This window comes from Ailuropoda melanoleuca, chromosome 9 (genome assembly GCF_002007445.2).
Source record: "Ailuropoda melanoleuca isolate Jingjing chromosome 9, ASM200744v2, whole genome shotgun sequence".
Lineage (NCBI taxonomy): Eukaryota > Metazoa > Chordata > Mammalia > Carnivora > Ursidae > Ailuropoda > Ailuropoda melanoleuca.
In genome coordinates, this window is record NC_048226.1 from 29,723,437 (window position 1) to 29,739,889 (window position 16,453).

The window sequence follows — 16,453 nt, forward strand, 5'->3', positions numbered from 1 at the left end:
TGGGGACCTTGAGAAGAGGAATTTGCCCAAATTTACAGGTATGTCTGGCAAGCATTTGGCTTGGTTTCTGGCCTAGAGAAGCTATTAAAAGTTCAACTTTGAGATTCCATATAAGAAGATCCAGCAAAGCAGATTTTATTTATCTTTAAGATTTTATTTATTTGAGAGAGAGTGAGCAAGCATGAGTGGGGAGCAGAAGGAGAGGGGGAAGCATTCTCCTCACTGAGCAGGGAGCCTGATGCAGGGCTTGATCCCAGGATCCTGGAATCATGACCTGAGCTGAAGGCAGACGCTTAACCGACTGAGCCACACAGGCACCCAGCAAAGCAGATTAAAACATCTGTATCAATCACTTCTTGCTGAGCTTATATAAATCATTAGGCCAAGTTTGTTAAAATTGGACTTGTTTTAGAAATGAATTAGTCCTGATTTGGTTCTCTCTGGTTAAAAAATGAGAATTATTATAGAGAGAAAATGTTACAATAACACATTTTTGCAGATATTCAATCTTAATCATTTAGACTCAGGAAAACTGGAATGGGGATTGCCCCAAAACAACCAATAGGGTTAAGTCCTTTTGAGTTACTATATGGAAAACCTTTTCTCACCGTAGACCTATCAACAGATGGCGAATATAATGCTTTGTTAAATTATTCACTTCAGGCCAGGTTAATTCATAAATCTCTAAATGAATATGCAAACCATATCCTCCCTAAACCTGGTCTGACAGTCACTAGCAACTAGCAACCTACCCCATATAAACCCTAGAGACACAGTTTATTTAAAGGATTGTGATGAGGGAACAGAAGGCAAGCTGAGGACAAGCAGAAGTTGACACCCCACAAACCACCCCCCCAGATGGGGTATATGTGACATTCCTCAGATACTCCTGGCTGCCCTATAGCTAAGAAAAGGAAAAACAGTTATAGAGATCACACTCCTGCAAGACATGAGTCTCCCTCAGTTTACAAATGTCTTAGCAATTTACAAGAACAAAGCAGTTCTATCAATAATCTAGCTTCCAGAAGGAAATGTAGATACAATTAAACGTCCTTATAACTTGCAGCCCATTGACAGATACGTGAAGAAGACTGAGTGTAAAGTTCCTCCAGGAAGCTCCCAACTATCTCAATGCCTTGCTAGAAGGAAAAAACCCCGTGTGGGTTGGCAAGTCCTCAGGTATCCTATAGGTTCTCTTTAGCATAGGCAAATCCTTTTGAAAACCTCCCTTTTCCTTACCTCCCCCAACTCCCAAGTGTATATATATAATCAGCCACCCCTCACAACCCTGGGGCAGCAGCTTTTTCAGCCCATGGGTCCTGTCCCCGGGGTTTTAACAAAACCACTATTTTGCACCAAAGACATCTCAAGAATTCTTTCTTGGTGGCTCTTTCCCTTGTACCAAGTACTGGGGTGTGTGTGTATGGGGGGCGGAGGAGGAACCCAAGTACACGTTGGCTTAGCCCTAAATCCAAAATGAGCTGAAGCTCATACACTCTGAGGATTAACCAGGAAGGGAATTTGTTTCCTTTAATCCCTCGCGGGGGGCCTACTTATTACATCCCACAGCTGCAACTGATTGAGGATGGGGTCTAGGTCACCAGGCGCTCTCTCCTCCCCAACGTCCTCCGCTCTTCTTCGGGGATAAGCCCAAGGGGTCTGGTGGGAAAGCGGGAACTTTTCAACAGGACTGCGCGAGACAGTGGGGTCCCCCAAGTCTCTGGGTGGGAGAGTGGGGCAGGACCCCAACTCCACCCAGGCCTCTACCCGACAAAAGTAGGCGGGGCTCACAAAACGGACGCCTAGGCGCGGATGAGGAAGGCGGCAGCCCCTGCTCTCTCCCCGCTCTCCTAAGCTCTCAAATTTCCCGGGCGCCCCGCCCCCTAACAGCCTGCCCTCCGGTTTCCTAGGCGTCTCGCCGGAAGTGACCTCACGGCGGTGGCGTGGAGACGCGGGGCGCTTCCGGCCGCGGTTGTGCGGGTGGGTGTGGAGAAGCCCCTCAGCCTCTGGGTCTTGTGTTGCGGGGTCCGCTTGGCGACGTGTGCGGAGGAGGCGGCGGCCAGACGGCGTAGAGGTGGGAGCGAGGGGCGGCTGGGCTGTGGGCGCTCGCGGGTGGGGGCTTCCGGGCTTGCCGGGCGGGTTCGCTTTTAGGCGTCGGGGTTCCAGGCCTTGTAGACTTCCATCGAGGCCGGCGCGAGCTGGGGGCCAGGTCCTAGGGTTTGCCTCAGGGGCTATGGATTGAGGTGGGAGGCTGAGGGCAGCAGGGTTCTAAATAGCCTTGGGAATCGTGTGAGGTGGGAGGCATGAGCGGCCTGGACTTTCGGTTTCGCCTCGTTGATGGCCGCTGCAGCTCCCCCACTCTTTGCTTCTTGCCTCAGTGTCCTTTTGCACAATCGAGTAGGGTGGCATGGAAGGGCGCGGGTACCACATCCGTGGCCGATAGCCTGCGGATAGAGGTGAACTGGGGTCTGAGAGGGAAAGTTGGTTGAGAAATTAATGATGCCCGGCGGGGCGCAGCTTCTATTGATTGTTTGCAGCTGTCGGTGTTAAGTCTGAGCTTCTTTAAGTGCTCTCTGTGTGATGTTTTATCAGTAATTGGCTTGTAGAGTGGTTCAGGTGTTTTGGAGTGTGCGAGGCACAGTCCTCGCCTGCTTGGCCAGTTGGTTTTCAGTGAGTCTCCCAATTCCAGAGCCAGGAGGACTCCTAACAGTTCTCTCCTTTGGTTACGGATGAGGAGTCAGAATGGTTTTTGTTGTCTTCCCTAGCCACAGACTAAACTGATTCCAGTCCGCTGTCAAATACTGGTCTTACTAACATCAGAGCATAAACGACTGTCTCTGAGCAGGTTAGTGTTTCAACTGGAAACCTCAGATGGATTCTAGGCTTTTTTAAATGAATGGCTGATTAGGTGTACCGAGTTCAAAATTCCTGTTGGTTTCTCTGTAGGGAATGAAGATGGTTACAAATAACATAACTTTTTGATTACTGAGAATTTTTTTGGTGGAGCTTCCTTGTGGGGGTAGGGCTGCGGGTCTAGCCCAGTGTGTTTCAAACTTTTTTGACCTGGAACCCACAGAAACATTTACATTATGACTTAATGTGCTCCCAGCATGCACAGAGTGCACCCCCTCCCCCAAAGTTTACCCTTTCTGTATATGATGCCCTTTGATATTTTATATTTCATTAAAAGAAAAAAGTTGATTGCAACTCACAAAATTGACTGCTGATATATCTGACCGCTAAAGACCTGTGATTTGAAAAACAATGGACTAGAAAATGTTTAAAATATCTGTAGTTTCTGAGATGCTGTAATTAATGCAAAGTGGAAAATGTGTCCTTTTTCTCTCCTTAATAGCCAGAGGAGCAGGGGTGCTAGAGTTATAAATTCCACCAGAACAACAGGAAAGGACGTTCAAATTGGTATCTCAAAGGAATATAGGGATAGTGTGTCAGAATTTTAGCAAGGCATTTGTTAAGTCTTTTATGATGACCTGGTGGGTGAGATAGGGCAGTTTGCCAGATTGTGGTAAAATTGGATGGAATCCTGGTTGTGAGCATCAGTGTCTGGAGGGGTTTGATTTGTGGATACAACTTACAGTTGGGATTCTGGTGAGTTGAGGCTATATCACGTTCTTTATGTATAGTGTGTATTGCAAGCCTTATCTGGAAGGTGTGCTTACCAGATTTGTTGCCTATGTGAAGAGAGAAAATATTATGAGGTTAATCTCAAGATTTGTCCAATGCAGTTTAATGAAATGGAAGGGTCATATACATGTGAGAAATTTCAATTGGGTCCAAAAAGGCAATTATACCAGCTAATGAAGGTAGAGATGTGACTTAGAGGGGCTTCAAATGGAGTCTCAGTCATCTAAATCAGTGATGCGGTTAGAATTGAGGTGACCTGCGGTAATAGATTACATTAGGAGAGTGTAGAATCTAGAAGAAGAAAGGAAGGTTGACCCCAGCGCTGGTTGGCTCTGTCCTGGAGTGTTAGGTTTATGTCTGGATACTCTACAAGAGTAAGTTAATTTGGGGGTAGAAGTTTAAAGGAGTTGGAATTTGTCAAATTTTCAAAAATAATTTTTTATTGGTTGTCTGAAAATACGGCGGAGTTGTTTTGGCATGAATGATTCTTTTTCCCTTGTTACTCAGGTCTTAAAACATTTTTTAGTGTTCAGAACATTAGAAAATCTATGTATGCCACCTTAAGTTGTCATTTGAAATTTTTCATCATAAATTTAAATAGTTTAAATAGTTTAGGATGTAATTTTTGACGTGTGAATATTGACTTTAAAAAATAAATACAAAGGGCGCCTAGGTGGCTCAGTCGATTAAGTGTCTGCCTTCGTCTGCCTTCGACTCAGGTCATGATCTCAGAGTCCTGGGTTGGAGCCCTTAGATCAGGCTCCCTGCTTGGTGGAGAGCCTGCTTCTCTCTCTCCTGCTGCTGCTCCCCCTGCTTGTGCTTGAGCGCTTTCTATCTTTGTTAAATAAATATCTTTAAATAAAAAAATAAATACAAAATAAATACAAAGTCATCTAAATACACAATTTGATGTTTTTATTTAATTTTATTTTTGAAGTAGCTCCATACCCAATGTGGGGCTTGAACTCACAACCCCAAGATCAAGAGCCACATGCTCTACTGACTGAGTCAGCCAGGTGCCCCTTAATGTTTTTAAAGTGTGCAAATAACCTTTTCTATATTTAAAAAACTGTCTAAGATATGTACAAGATATGTATAAGTGGTATATTACATTACTTGGATTTTGAATGTTAAACCAATCTTGTGTTCCTGGAATGAACCTACTTAGTCATGGTGTATATATTTTTAATATGTTGCTGAATTTAATTTGCTAATATTTTGTTAAGGATTTTCGTGTCTGTGTTCATGAGGGATACTGAAGTTTTCTTATGATGTCTTTGGCTTTAGTATCAGAGTGATAGTACCTTCATAAAATGAGTTGGGGGCGCCTGGATGGCACAGCGGTTAAGCGTCTGCCTTTGGCTCAGGGTGTGATCCCAGCATTATGGGATTGAGCCCCACATCAGGCTCTTCCTCTATGAGCCTGCTTCTTCCTCTCCCACTCCCCCTGCTTGTGTCCCCTCTCTCGCTGGCTGTCTCTATCTCTGTCGAATAAAGAAATTAAAAAATCTTTTAAAAAAAATGAGTTGGGAGATGTTACTTTCTTTTATTTTCTAAAAGAGTTTGTGTAGCATTTCTTATTTTTCTATGTTTGATAGAATTTACCAGTGAAGTCTTCTGGGCCTGGGCTTTTCTTTGTGGGAAGATTTTTAATTAGTAATTCAGTTTGTTTCTTTTTCTTTTCTTTTCTTTTTTTAAGACTTTATTTGACAGAGAGGAGCACACAAGCAGGGGGAGCAGCAGGCATAGAGGGAGAGGGAGAAGCAGACTCTCTGATGAGCAGGGAGCCAGATGCAGGGCTGGATTCCAGGACCCCAGGTTTATGACCTGACTCAAAGGCAGATGCTTAACCAACTGAGCCAGCCAGGCACCCGCCCCCCACCTTTTAAAAATTTGTTTATTTATAATCTCTACACCCAACATGGGGCCCGAGCTCTGGACCTCAAGATCGAGAGTCACATGCTCTACCCACTGAGCCAGCCAGGCACCCCACTAATTCAGTTCCTTTACTTGATACAGGTCTATCCAGATTTTCTGTTCTTGAGTCACTTTTGGTGATTTGTATTATACTGGGGATTTGTCTATTTCATATTTTTCCTTTTTTAAAAGATTTATTTATTTTGGAGAATGTGAGAGTATAGGAGTGGGAGAGAGAGAGCTCAAGTGGACTCCACATTGAGCTCAGGGGCTTGATCTCACAACCCCAGCCAAAATCAGCAGTCCAAGGCTCAACTGACTGAGCCACTGAGGCACTCCCAAGTGTGGTTGTGTTCTAATAAACCTTGATTGGTAGTGGGCCCTATTTGGCTCATGGGCTGTAGTTTTCGGACTTATGTCCTAAAGTAATAAATTTTATGGTTGAAAATCTTTTATTGATAATCCAGTTACGTGGGCTGATCAGGTTTATGAAAGAGTGTGGAAACTGATTCCCTTGCTTATCTTTGTGTACCCCTAAAGGTATGTGTGTTTCAGTTGAAGATTGGGACTTCATTTCCAAGATGCAGAGAATTTGTTTTTGTAGTTGCATTTTTGTAGTTTTGTTTGGGTGAGAATGGAGGTGGCCCTCACATTATGATTTCCTAGGGCCATAACTCAAGTCCTTTATCTGGTCAATATTTCTGCTAAAAGGAGACATTTGAAATAAAATTTACTAATGATAGAAACTATGTAGATTATCTCATTTAATCTCAACAATGGTTGTGTGAGGTGGTGGTATAGTTGGTATAATAGCCATTTTATAGTTGAGACAGTTGAGACTCAGATTAGGGTAATTTGCTCAGGTCAGTGCTGGTAAATGGTGAAGTCCAGAAGTGAATCTGGGCCTGTGATGTCTGACTTAAGAAGTCCATGCCCTTTTCACTATGCTGCTTTTTATGGAAGATCTGGAATTAGTACTAGGATTGTACTGGATGTTTTTTTTAAGGTCTCTGCCATTCCCAAGATTTTGATTAAACAGCTTTCCAGGTAATTGTGTGGAAAAATACCTAGTTTTTCAGAAGTCTGTAACCACTTTCTCATGTACAGCTGTTGATTATAACTGTCTTTAATGGACCAGAGCTTTTCCTTGGATCTGAACGGTGTGCGTTCTGCTGATGTGACAGATGAAATGGAAGTTGATTGGTCTGTAATTGGCAAGTTATTCATTTGTAGTTTATGAATTATGTTGGCAACTGCCTCAGTTGCATTGTGGGTGGAAGATCATTTAGGGCTACCCTACTTTGTTATCTGAAGGCTTCTTATGGGTCGTCTGGGCGGCTCAGTCGGTTAAGTGCCTGCCTTTGGCTCAGGTCGTGGTCTCAGGGTCCTGGGATCGAGTCCCACATTGGGCTCCCTGCTCAGCAGAGAGTCTGCTTCTCTCTCTCTCTCTCTCTCTCTGACCCTCCTCCCCGCTTGTCCCCCCCCAACCCCCTCTCTCTCTCTCAAAAAAAAAAAAACCATTTTTTTTTAAAGGCTTCTTAAGAGAGAAATGATACAGAGAAGTCTCATCCTTAATGGGGAAAAATTGATAGTTTAGCATTTGGGCAGAATGGTCCATACATACTCTAGGACTTTCTGTGTAATATGGCCAACATAAATGGGTACATTTGTTCCCCACAAAGACAAATACAAAAATGTTTAATTTGTTATTCATGATAGCCCCCCAAACTGGAAATAACCCAGCTGTCTATCACCAGTAGGATGTTATACATCGAGGCATGGTTATAGGACAGAATGTAGCCGTGAGAAAGAACGAACTGTTGCTACGTGCAGCAACAAGGATGAATCTCACTGGTATAATATTGAGCAAAAGAAGCCAAACATTTTTAAAAAGAACGTTTATGATTCCATTTACATGAAGTTCGAAAACAGGCTAAACTTATCTTTTGTGTTAGATATCAGAATAATGGCTACCTTTGTGGGGACACACTGGAACCTTTCGGGGTGTTTGAAATAGTCTATGTCTTGATTTAGGTGGTGGTTATGTGGGTGAATTGGTATGCAAAAATTCATTCAGCTGTACACTTAAAATATGTAGACTTATTATATATATTATACCTTGATGGAAAAGTAGAAAGTAAAAGGCATCAAAGATTGGTCTCCTTGTGGCTCCTAGATCTCCTGCGTTAGCTGTTGCTCTTCTTTTGACATGAAGGTGTTAGTGCTATAATTGATGAAGGCCCTTCCTTAGTGTGTTCATTTGATTGGGGACCCAGATGGTGGCACTCACTTGTTTTAGATTCACTGTTTTCAGTTAATAGAGGAATTTTCTTTATAGAATAAACCTTTTTGATGAGTTTTGAATAATGCATTAATGTTGTATTTTACATAGAGGGAAGTTTCTGATAATAAAAAGAAAGGGCAATTTGTTACATGTTGAGTAGTTACTTTTTAAAAAGTTTCTATTGTAGAACTGGCAGTCCACATTTTGAAACTATTAAAAAGTCTACTCAGTTATTAACACTATAAACTTGAACGTACAACATCAGTGCCTTTTAAAATTATAGTTGACATACAGTGTTTTTAAATTATAGTTGACATACAATGTTATATTTGTTTCAAGTGTACAACTCAGTGATTTGACAATTCTGTACATCACACTATGCTCACCATGGTAAGTATAGGTACCATCTGTCACCATACACTGTTGTTACAATATTATTATTATTAAGATTTTATTTATTTTATTTGACAGAGACAGACAGGGAACACAAGCAGGGGGAGTGGGAGAGGGAGAAGCAGGCTTCCTGATGAGCAGTGTTTGTGCACCACATCTTATATATTCATCTGTCAGTGTGCACTTAGGTTCATTTCCATTTCTTGGCTATTGTAAATAATGCAGTGATATAGGGGTGCATATATCTTTTCTTTTTGTTTTTTTAAGATTTTATTTATTTATTTTGAGAGAGAGAGAAAGCACAAACAGAAGGAGGGGCAGAGGGAGAAGCAGGCTCCCTGCTGAGCAGGGATCCTGACGTGGGGCTGATTCCAGGATCCTGGGATCATGACCTGAGCCTAAGGCGGACACTTAACTAACTGAGCCACCCAGGTGCCCTGTATGGTATTTCTACTTTTAATTTTTTAGGAACTTCCATACTGTTTTCCACAGTGGTTGCACCAGTTTACATCCCCACCAACTGCATGAGGGTTCTCTTTTCTCCATATCCTGTGTTGTTTCTTGTCTTTTTCATACTGATTATTTTGACAGGTGTGATATGATACCTCATTGTAGTTTTGATTTGTATTTCCCTGATGGTTAGTGATGTTGAGCATCTTTTTTCAGGGGGCGGCCATCTGTATGTCTTCTTTGGAAAAATGTCTTTTCAGGTCCTTTGGCCATCTTTAATCAGATTATTTGTATTTGTTGTGTAAGTTCTTTATATATTTTGGATATTAAACCCTTATTGGATATATCATTTGCAAATGTTTTCACCCATTCATAGGCTACCTTTTCCTTTTGTTGGTTTCCTTTCCTGTGCAAAAGCTTTTTATTTTGGTTCAACATCAGTGCCTTTTTTTTTTTTTTAGAGAGAGAGAGAGAGAAAGCACGCATGAATGTGGGGAGGGGCAGAGGGAGAGGGACAGGCAGACTCCCCGCTGAGTGTAGAACCTGATGCAGGGCTCCATCCCAGGACCCCAAGATCATGACCTGAGCCAAAGTCACACTTAACCAATCTAGCTACCCAGGCGCCCCTTATCGTTAGTCTTAAAGATGCATGTTGAATGAGGAAGAAGTAAAAGTCTTTTTCTCATCTGATTAATTACTGATATTCAAAAAAATTCTTGTTATTACAGCTTTCATTCTGCATCTATCTAATGCAAGCATTAGAGTAGGATTATGATGGAGTATAAGTGATAGGAAAGGAAATTCATACTTTTCTGATATTAAGTAGAGAAAGTCTTGTTAAGACATGGGAAATAAGCCTAAAGTGTGTGTATTTTGTGCCTTTTACCATCATCAGTGTTGTGGAAATTGTGTTGCATTGGAAATTCACCTGATTTCTTGAATTCTTATACTGATAATTATTGCAGCTAAATGATGAGTATGTAGGGTTCATTATGCTATTCTGTCTACATTTGTGTATGTTTGAAATTTTTTATAAAATGTAAAAAAAAATCTTATGATTGAGCCTGCTAATACATTATTTTGTGTTCTGTCCGCATAGTTTTCTGATATTGCTTAGTTAGGTCACAGGAAAATAACCTGAGTTTTCTCTTTATGTTTTTGTGTTTGATGGGTCAAACTCTTTTTTTCCCCCCACAAGCGTGTTTATTTTTCCTTCGTTAGACCTCTATATTTTATGTAGGTATGTTTCTTTTTAAAAAAAAAAAATAATTAGAGGGGCACCTGGGTGGCACAGCGGTTAAGCATCTGCCTTCGGCTCAGGGCGTGATCCCGGCGTTATGGGATCGAGCCCCACATCAGGCTCCTCCGCTATGAGCCTGCTTCTTCCTCTCCCACTCCCCCTGCTTGTGTTCCCTCTCTCGCTGGCTGTCTCTATCTCTGTCGAATAAATAAATAAAATCTTTAAAAAAAAATAAAAAAAAATAGAGAGCAAGTGAGAGGGGGCAGGGGGAGAGAGAATCTGCGCTGAGCGCAGATCCCCATTTGGGGCTTGATCTCAGAACCTCAAGATCATGACCTGAGCTGAAACCAAAGGTCTGAAGCTTAACCGACTGAGTCACCCAGGTGCCCCTTATGTAGGTATATTTCTGAAATTGATATTTGAAGACAGCGTGAAATGCTATTCTATTTTTTATTTTTCATGGAGAACCCTAAGCAATATTTCATTTTGTATTTAATATTGTATGTTATGTGTTTATACTTGTGTACTATTTCCTGACTTCCTTCTGTGTGTAGGGCAGTGTTAGATTCCGTATCTTATATAGGATTTTGCATAGAGTATGCTTAAAGGGTATTATGATTTTAGAACCATTTCCAAGAAGAGCCACGACATTTAGGTATAAATAGATACTCTAGATTTTCAGTGATTAACTTCTGTCAGATTTATTACATGTAGTTCATTCATTGATTGGATAAATATTTGAGTTCCTTTTTCATTGTAGGCACTCTGTTGGCTGAACAAGACAAGATTCCTTGCCCTCATGAAGCTTACATTTTAGTGGGGTGATGCAACATAAACCAAAAAGATAATTCGTGTAGTGTTGAATTTTGAGATCGTAACAGAAGGCGAGGTGTTGAAGAGTGATGGGGAGTAGGACATTAGATTGGGGTAGCCAGGGTAGGCCTCTTTGGGCTGGTAACATTTTAGCAGATACCAGAAAGACAAGATAGAACTAGCTATTCGTAGAGTTTTGTTGTAGCGTCTTTTTTTCCTTTTTGTTGAGTAGTGTTCTGTTGTATAATACCGTGATTTGTTTAATCTCCTTTTCCCAGTTCTCCTGATTTTGTGAATAAAGCTGCTTCGTACATTTGTGTACAAGTTCTTTTGTGAATATGTTTTCATTTTTCTTGGACAGATTCTGGGGATGAAAATTTGGGTCATAAGTGTGTGTTTAATATTATAAGAAACTGCTAAACTCTTTTCCAAAGTTGTATCATTTTACACTGTCAGCAATGTAAGGGGGTTCCAGTTGCTCCACATCACACATATTTGGTGTTACCCTACCAGCCATTTTAATTTTAAACCATTTGTAGTGGATGTAAAATGGTATCTTACAGTGTTTTCCCCAACTTAATGATTTTTTTGTTGTTGTAAAATACATCTGAAAGTTACCATTTTTAAGTGTGCAGTTCAGTGACATTGAGTACACTCACGTTGTGCAGCCATCACCACCATCCATCTCCAGAACTTTTTCAGGCTCCCAAACTGAAATTCTGTACCCATTAAACAATAATTTACCATTCCCTGTTCACACCATTCCCTGTTCCCCAAGCTGTGGCAGCCACCTTCTACTTTCTGTCTCTGGGATAGAGTAGTCTCTTGTGATGAGTAGACTCTTGACTACTCTAGGAACCTCATGCAAGTGGACTCATACACGATTTGTGCTTTCATGTCTGGCTTATTTATTTCACTTCTCATAATGTCTTCAAGATTCATCTCTGCTGTAACATATTATCAGAACTTCTTTTTAAGACTGAATGATATTCCACTGTATGTGTTTGCCACATTTCATTTATCTATTCATCCATCTATGAGTTGTTTAATTTGCATTGGCCTGGTAATTAATGATGTTGAGCAGCCCTTCCTATGTTTCTTGGTCATTCAGATAATTTCTGTTGCTCATTTTTAAAAAAATGCTTCCTTTTTATTGCTGATTTGTAAATATTCCTTATGTATTCTGGTTATAAGTCCTTTATCAGATATATGGATTGTGAGTGTTTTCTCCTTGACTTGCTTGACCTTTTTTTCCCCCCTCTTGTTTTGGGGTGGTAAGAGAAGAGAGCAGAACTTCTTTTTGCTTCTTGAAGTACTTTGCTTGGCTGCCTGGGAGGTAGCCTCCATTGAAGTGATTTTGGGATGTGGCTAGGTTATGTGGAATACCTTCCTAAATATTTTATTACATTACCATTATTTCATTATTTATTATTTATTTACTTTTTTGTGGGGCGGAGGAGAGGCAGAGGTGGGGGGAGAGGGAGAGAGAGACTCTTAGCAGGGGTCCCAATGTGGGGCTCAGTGTCACAACCCTGAGATCATGAGCCGAAATCAAGAGTCAGATGCTTAACTGATTGAGTCTTCCAGGTGCCCCCAATATTTGTTCTGCTTATTTCTTGCTCTATTGCACTGAGTAGAACTTTTAAATTTTGATGAAATCTATTCATCAGATTTTTTTCTTTTACAATTAGTACTTATTTGTGTTTTCTCTAAGAAAGCTGTCTCCCCCAAGGTCACTAAGATACTCCAATTTTTGTTTTCCTAGTAGCTTTAGTTTTAGCTTTTATGTTTAGATAGTTTGTTTCAAATTGATTTTTTGTATCTGGTGTGGGATAGGAATAGGTTGTTTTTCCTCATATATGTCCAGTTCTAGCACCATTTATTGAAAAATACTTGGATTTCTTCATTGATTTATCTTGGTGCCTTGATCAGTAGTCAGTGTGGGTCTATTTCTGGACTGTGTTCTATTCCATTGATCTATTTGCCTATCCTTGCACCAACACCATACTGATTTCTTTCTTTTTTAAGATTTTATTTGCAGGGGAAGGGCAGGGAGAGGGACAAGCAGACTGTGCTGAGTGCAGACCCTGGCTTGGGGCTCAGCCTCATGACACCTAGATCCTGACCTCAGCCAAAACCAAGAGTTGGCTGCCCAAATGACTGAGCCACCCAGGTGCCCCAACACCACACTGATTTCTGTAGCTTTATAGCAAATCTTGAAATAAAGTGGTATAAAACATGTAGCCTTGTTTTATATTCTCATGATTATTTTGGCTATTCTAAGTATTTTGCATTTCCATATACATTTTAAAACCAGTTTTTCAGTTTCTTGTAAAAGACCAGCTGGGATTTTTACTGATATCTGTGTTTGGTCCATAGATCAATTTGGGGAGAATTGACAACATTGAGCTCTTTGATTTATGTAGGTGGTGCATCTCTTCATTTATTTAGGTCTTTTAATTTTTCTCAGGGGTCTTTTGTAGTTTTCATTATAGAAGTTCTGCACATTTTTCATTAGATTTATTCTTAAGTACTTTATGTTTTTTAATACTATTATAAGTAGTATTTTACAATTTCAGTTTCAGGGTGCCTGTGTGGCTCGGTTGGGCATCTGCCTGTGGCTCAGGTTGTGGTCCTGGGGTCCTGGTTTCCAGTCCTGTATTGGATTCCCTGCTCAGCGGGGAGTCTGCTTCTCCCTCTGCCCCTTCCCCTGCTTGCGCTGTCATTTGCTATCGCTTTCTCAAATAAATAAAATCTTTAAAAAAATTTCATCTTCAGTTTTTTTGTTGCTTTTGTAAAGATTATAGTTTATTTTAGCTTGTATCCTATGAGCTTGCTAAATTAGTTTATTCTAGTAGGATTTTTTTTATTTGGTACATTTCTTAGGGTTTTCTACATATACAGTCAATCATATGGCTTACAAATAAAGACATTTTTAGTTCTTCCTTTCCAGTATTTGTGGGTTTTTTTTTTTTAAGATTTTATTTATTTGAGGAGAGAGCAGAGTGTGTGGTGAGGGGCAGAGGGAGAAGCAGACTCCCTGCTGAGCAGGGAGCCTGATATGGGGCTCAATCCCAGGACCCTAGGATCATGACCAGAGCCAAAGGCAGACACTTAACCAATTGAGCCACCCAGGTGCTCCTATTTATTTATCTATTTAAGATTTTATTTTAAAGCCATCTCTACACCTAATGTGGGGCTTGAACTCACAACCCTCAGATTGAGAGTCGCATGCTCTACTGACTGAGCCAGCCAGGCGCCCCTGTCTTTCTGCATTTATTGATATTAAACATGATTTCCTCATTTATTTTGTTAACATGGTAGAAGGCATTGATTTTTTTTAATTTTAGTTTTTATTTGAGATAATTGTAGATTCGTATGCACTTGTAAGGAATAATACAGAAAGATTCCATATACCCCTCCCAGTTTTCCTCATTGATAACATTTTCAAAAACTGTAATACAGTGTCACTACCAAGATATTGACATTAATGTGGTCAAGGTACAGAATATTCCCATTACTACAAGGATCCCTCATGTTGCCCCTTTTATAGCCATCCTCATTTCCCTCCTGCCTCCACCCCTCCCTGAACCCTGGGAACCACTCATCTCCATGTCTGTAGTTGGTCATTTCAAGAATGTTAACAGATTGAATCATACAGAATGTAACTTTGGGGGTTGGCTTTTAACTTTTCTCCATGGTATGGGTGTACCACAGTTTGTTTAACCATTCAGTCGTTGAAGGTCATCTCGGTTTCTAGTTTGGGGCTGTTTGTGTAACTTAAGTCTTCCTTTCTCTGGAATAAATGACCAGTGGTGCAGTTGCTGATCATGTAGTAGCAAGTTTATATTTTTTTTAATAGATTGCCAAATTGTTTACCAAAATGGCTACATCAGCAATGTATGAAAAATCCATTTTTTCCACTTCCTTTCCAGGACTTGGTATTGTCACTATTTTTTATTTTAGCTACTCTGGTGGGTGTGTAGTGATACCTCACGGTAGTTTTAATTTGCATTTCCCTAATGGTTACTGATGTTGAACATCTTTGCATGTGCTTGCTTGCTGTCTGTATATCTTCTAGGTTGAAATGTCTTTGTGTTTTTTGACGTTTTTTTTATTGGATTGTTTGGTTTTTTTACTACTGGGTTTTGAGAGTTCTTTATATATTCTAGATATTAGTCCTTTGTCTTTTCCAGATATGTGGTTTGCAGATATTTTTTTCCCAGCCTGTAGCTTGTGTTTGTTTGTTTTTTTTTCCCCTCCTAACAGGGTCTTTTGCAGAATAAAAGTTTTTAGTTTGCAAGAACTCCAGTGTATCAGTTTGTGTTTTTATAGATTATGCTTTTGGGGTCTAAGAACCTTTTGCCTCACCCTAGACCTTGAAGGTTTCTATTATGTTTTCCCTTAAAGTTTTATGGTTTGACATACTACATTTAAGTCTATAATCATTTTTAGTAAATGTGTAAATTATGAGACTTAGGTCAAGGTTTATTTTTTACTGATGGATATCCATTTGCTCCAGCACCATTTGTTAAAGCTGTGTTACCTTTGTGGAATTACTTTTGCACTTTGTCAAAATCAGCTTGGGGCCTATTTTGTGTGGGTCTATTTCTGGGTTTTCTATCCTATTCCCTTGATTTATATATCTGTCCTCCCACGTAGTCTTGATTACTATACATATAATAAGTATTGAAATTGGGTAGACTGATTTCCTCCCATTTTCTTGTCAAAATTGATTTAGCTATAAATAGTTTGTATGATTTGATGTCTGGGTAAATGTTATCTTTACTACTTTTGTTCTTTAAAGCAATTATAAAATTATGGTGTTCATTAATATGCATGCTCCTTCTGAAAAAAGTTTAAAAAAATTTTTTTAATTCCAGTATAGTTAACATACAGTGTTATCTTAGTTTGAGGTGTATAGTATAGTGATTCAGCACTATACTATACATAGTGCCCCTGAAGATGAGCGTACTCTTAATCCCCTTCACCTTTGTCACCCATCTCCCACCCACCTCTTCTTTGGTAACCATCTGTTCTCTATAGTTAAGAGCCTGTTTTTTATTTGATCTCTTCCCCCCTTTCCTTGTTTGTTTTTTTTAAATTGCATATATGATTGAAATCGTAAAGTATTTGTCTTTCTCCAACTGGCTTATCTTTTTTTTTTTTTTTTAAGATTTTACTTATTTATTAGAGAAATGGGGTGGGGGGGCCAAGGGAGAGGGACAAGCAGACTCCCCACTGAACAGGGAGCCAGACGCGGGCCTTGATCCCAGGACTTTGGGATCATCACCTGAGCTGAAGGCAGACACTTAACCAACTGAGCCAACCAGGCGCCCCATGACTGGTTTATTTTGGTTAGCATTATACATTCTAGCTCCATGCATGTTTTTGCAAATAGCACGATTTCTTTCTTTTTTTTTTTATGGCTGAGTAATATTCCAGTGTGTGTGTGTGTGTGTGTACACACACCATATCTGTTCTTTGAATAAATAACCAGTAGTGCAATTACTGGATATAGGGTAGTGCTATTTTTAATTTTTTGAGGAACCTCCATGCTGTTTTCCATAGTGGCTGTACCAGTTTGCATTCCCATCAAAAGTTTTATTTTTTTTTTTTAAAGATTTTATTTATTTATTCAACAGAGATAGAGACAGCCAGCGAGAGAGGGAACACAAGCAGGGGGAGTGGGAGAGGAAGAAGCAGGCTCA

The 16,453-nt window shown here is 40.2% G+C and overlaps 1 protein-coding gene across 1 annotated transcript in view; it reads left to right on the forward strand.

Moving 5' to 3' along the window:
- The first annotated feature begins 1,921 nt into the window (after positions 1 to 1,921).
- The window catches only part of EDC3 (enhancer of mRNA decapping 3), a 56,366-nt gene continuing 41,834 nt past the window's right edge, over positions 1,922 to 16,453 (forward strand). The window contains exon 1 of the mRNA XM_002922978.4: positions 1,922 to 2,074. The gene's annotated coding sequence lies outside the window, so the exon portion shown is untranslated. The remainder of the gene's footprint in view (positions 2,075 to 16,453) is intronic.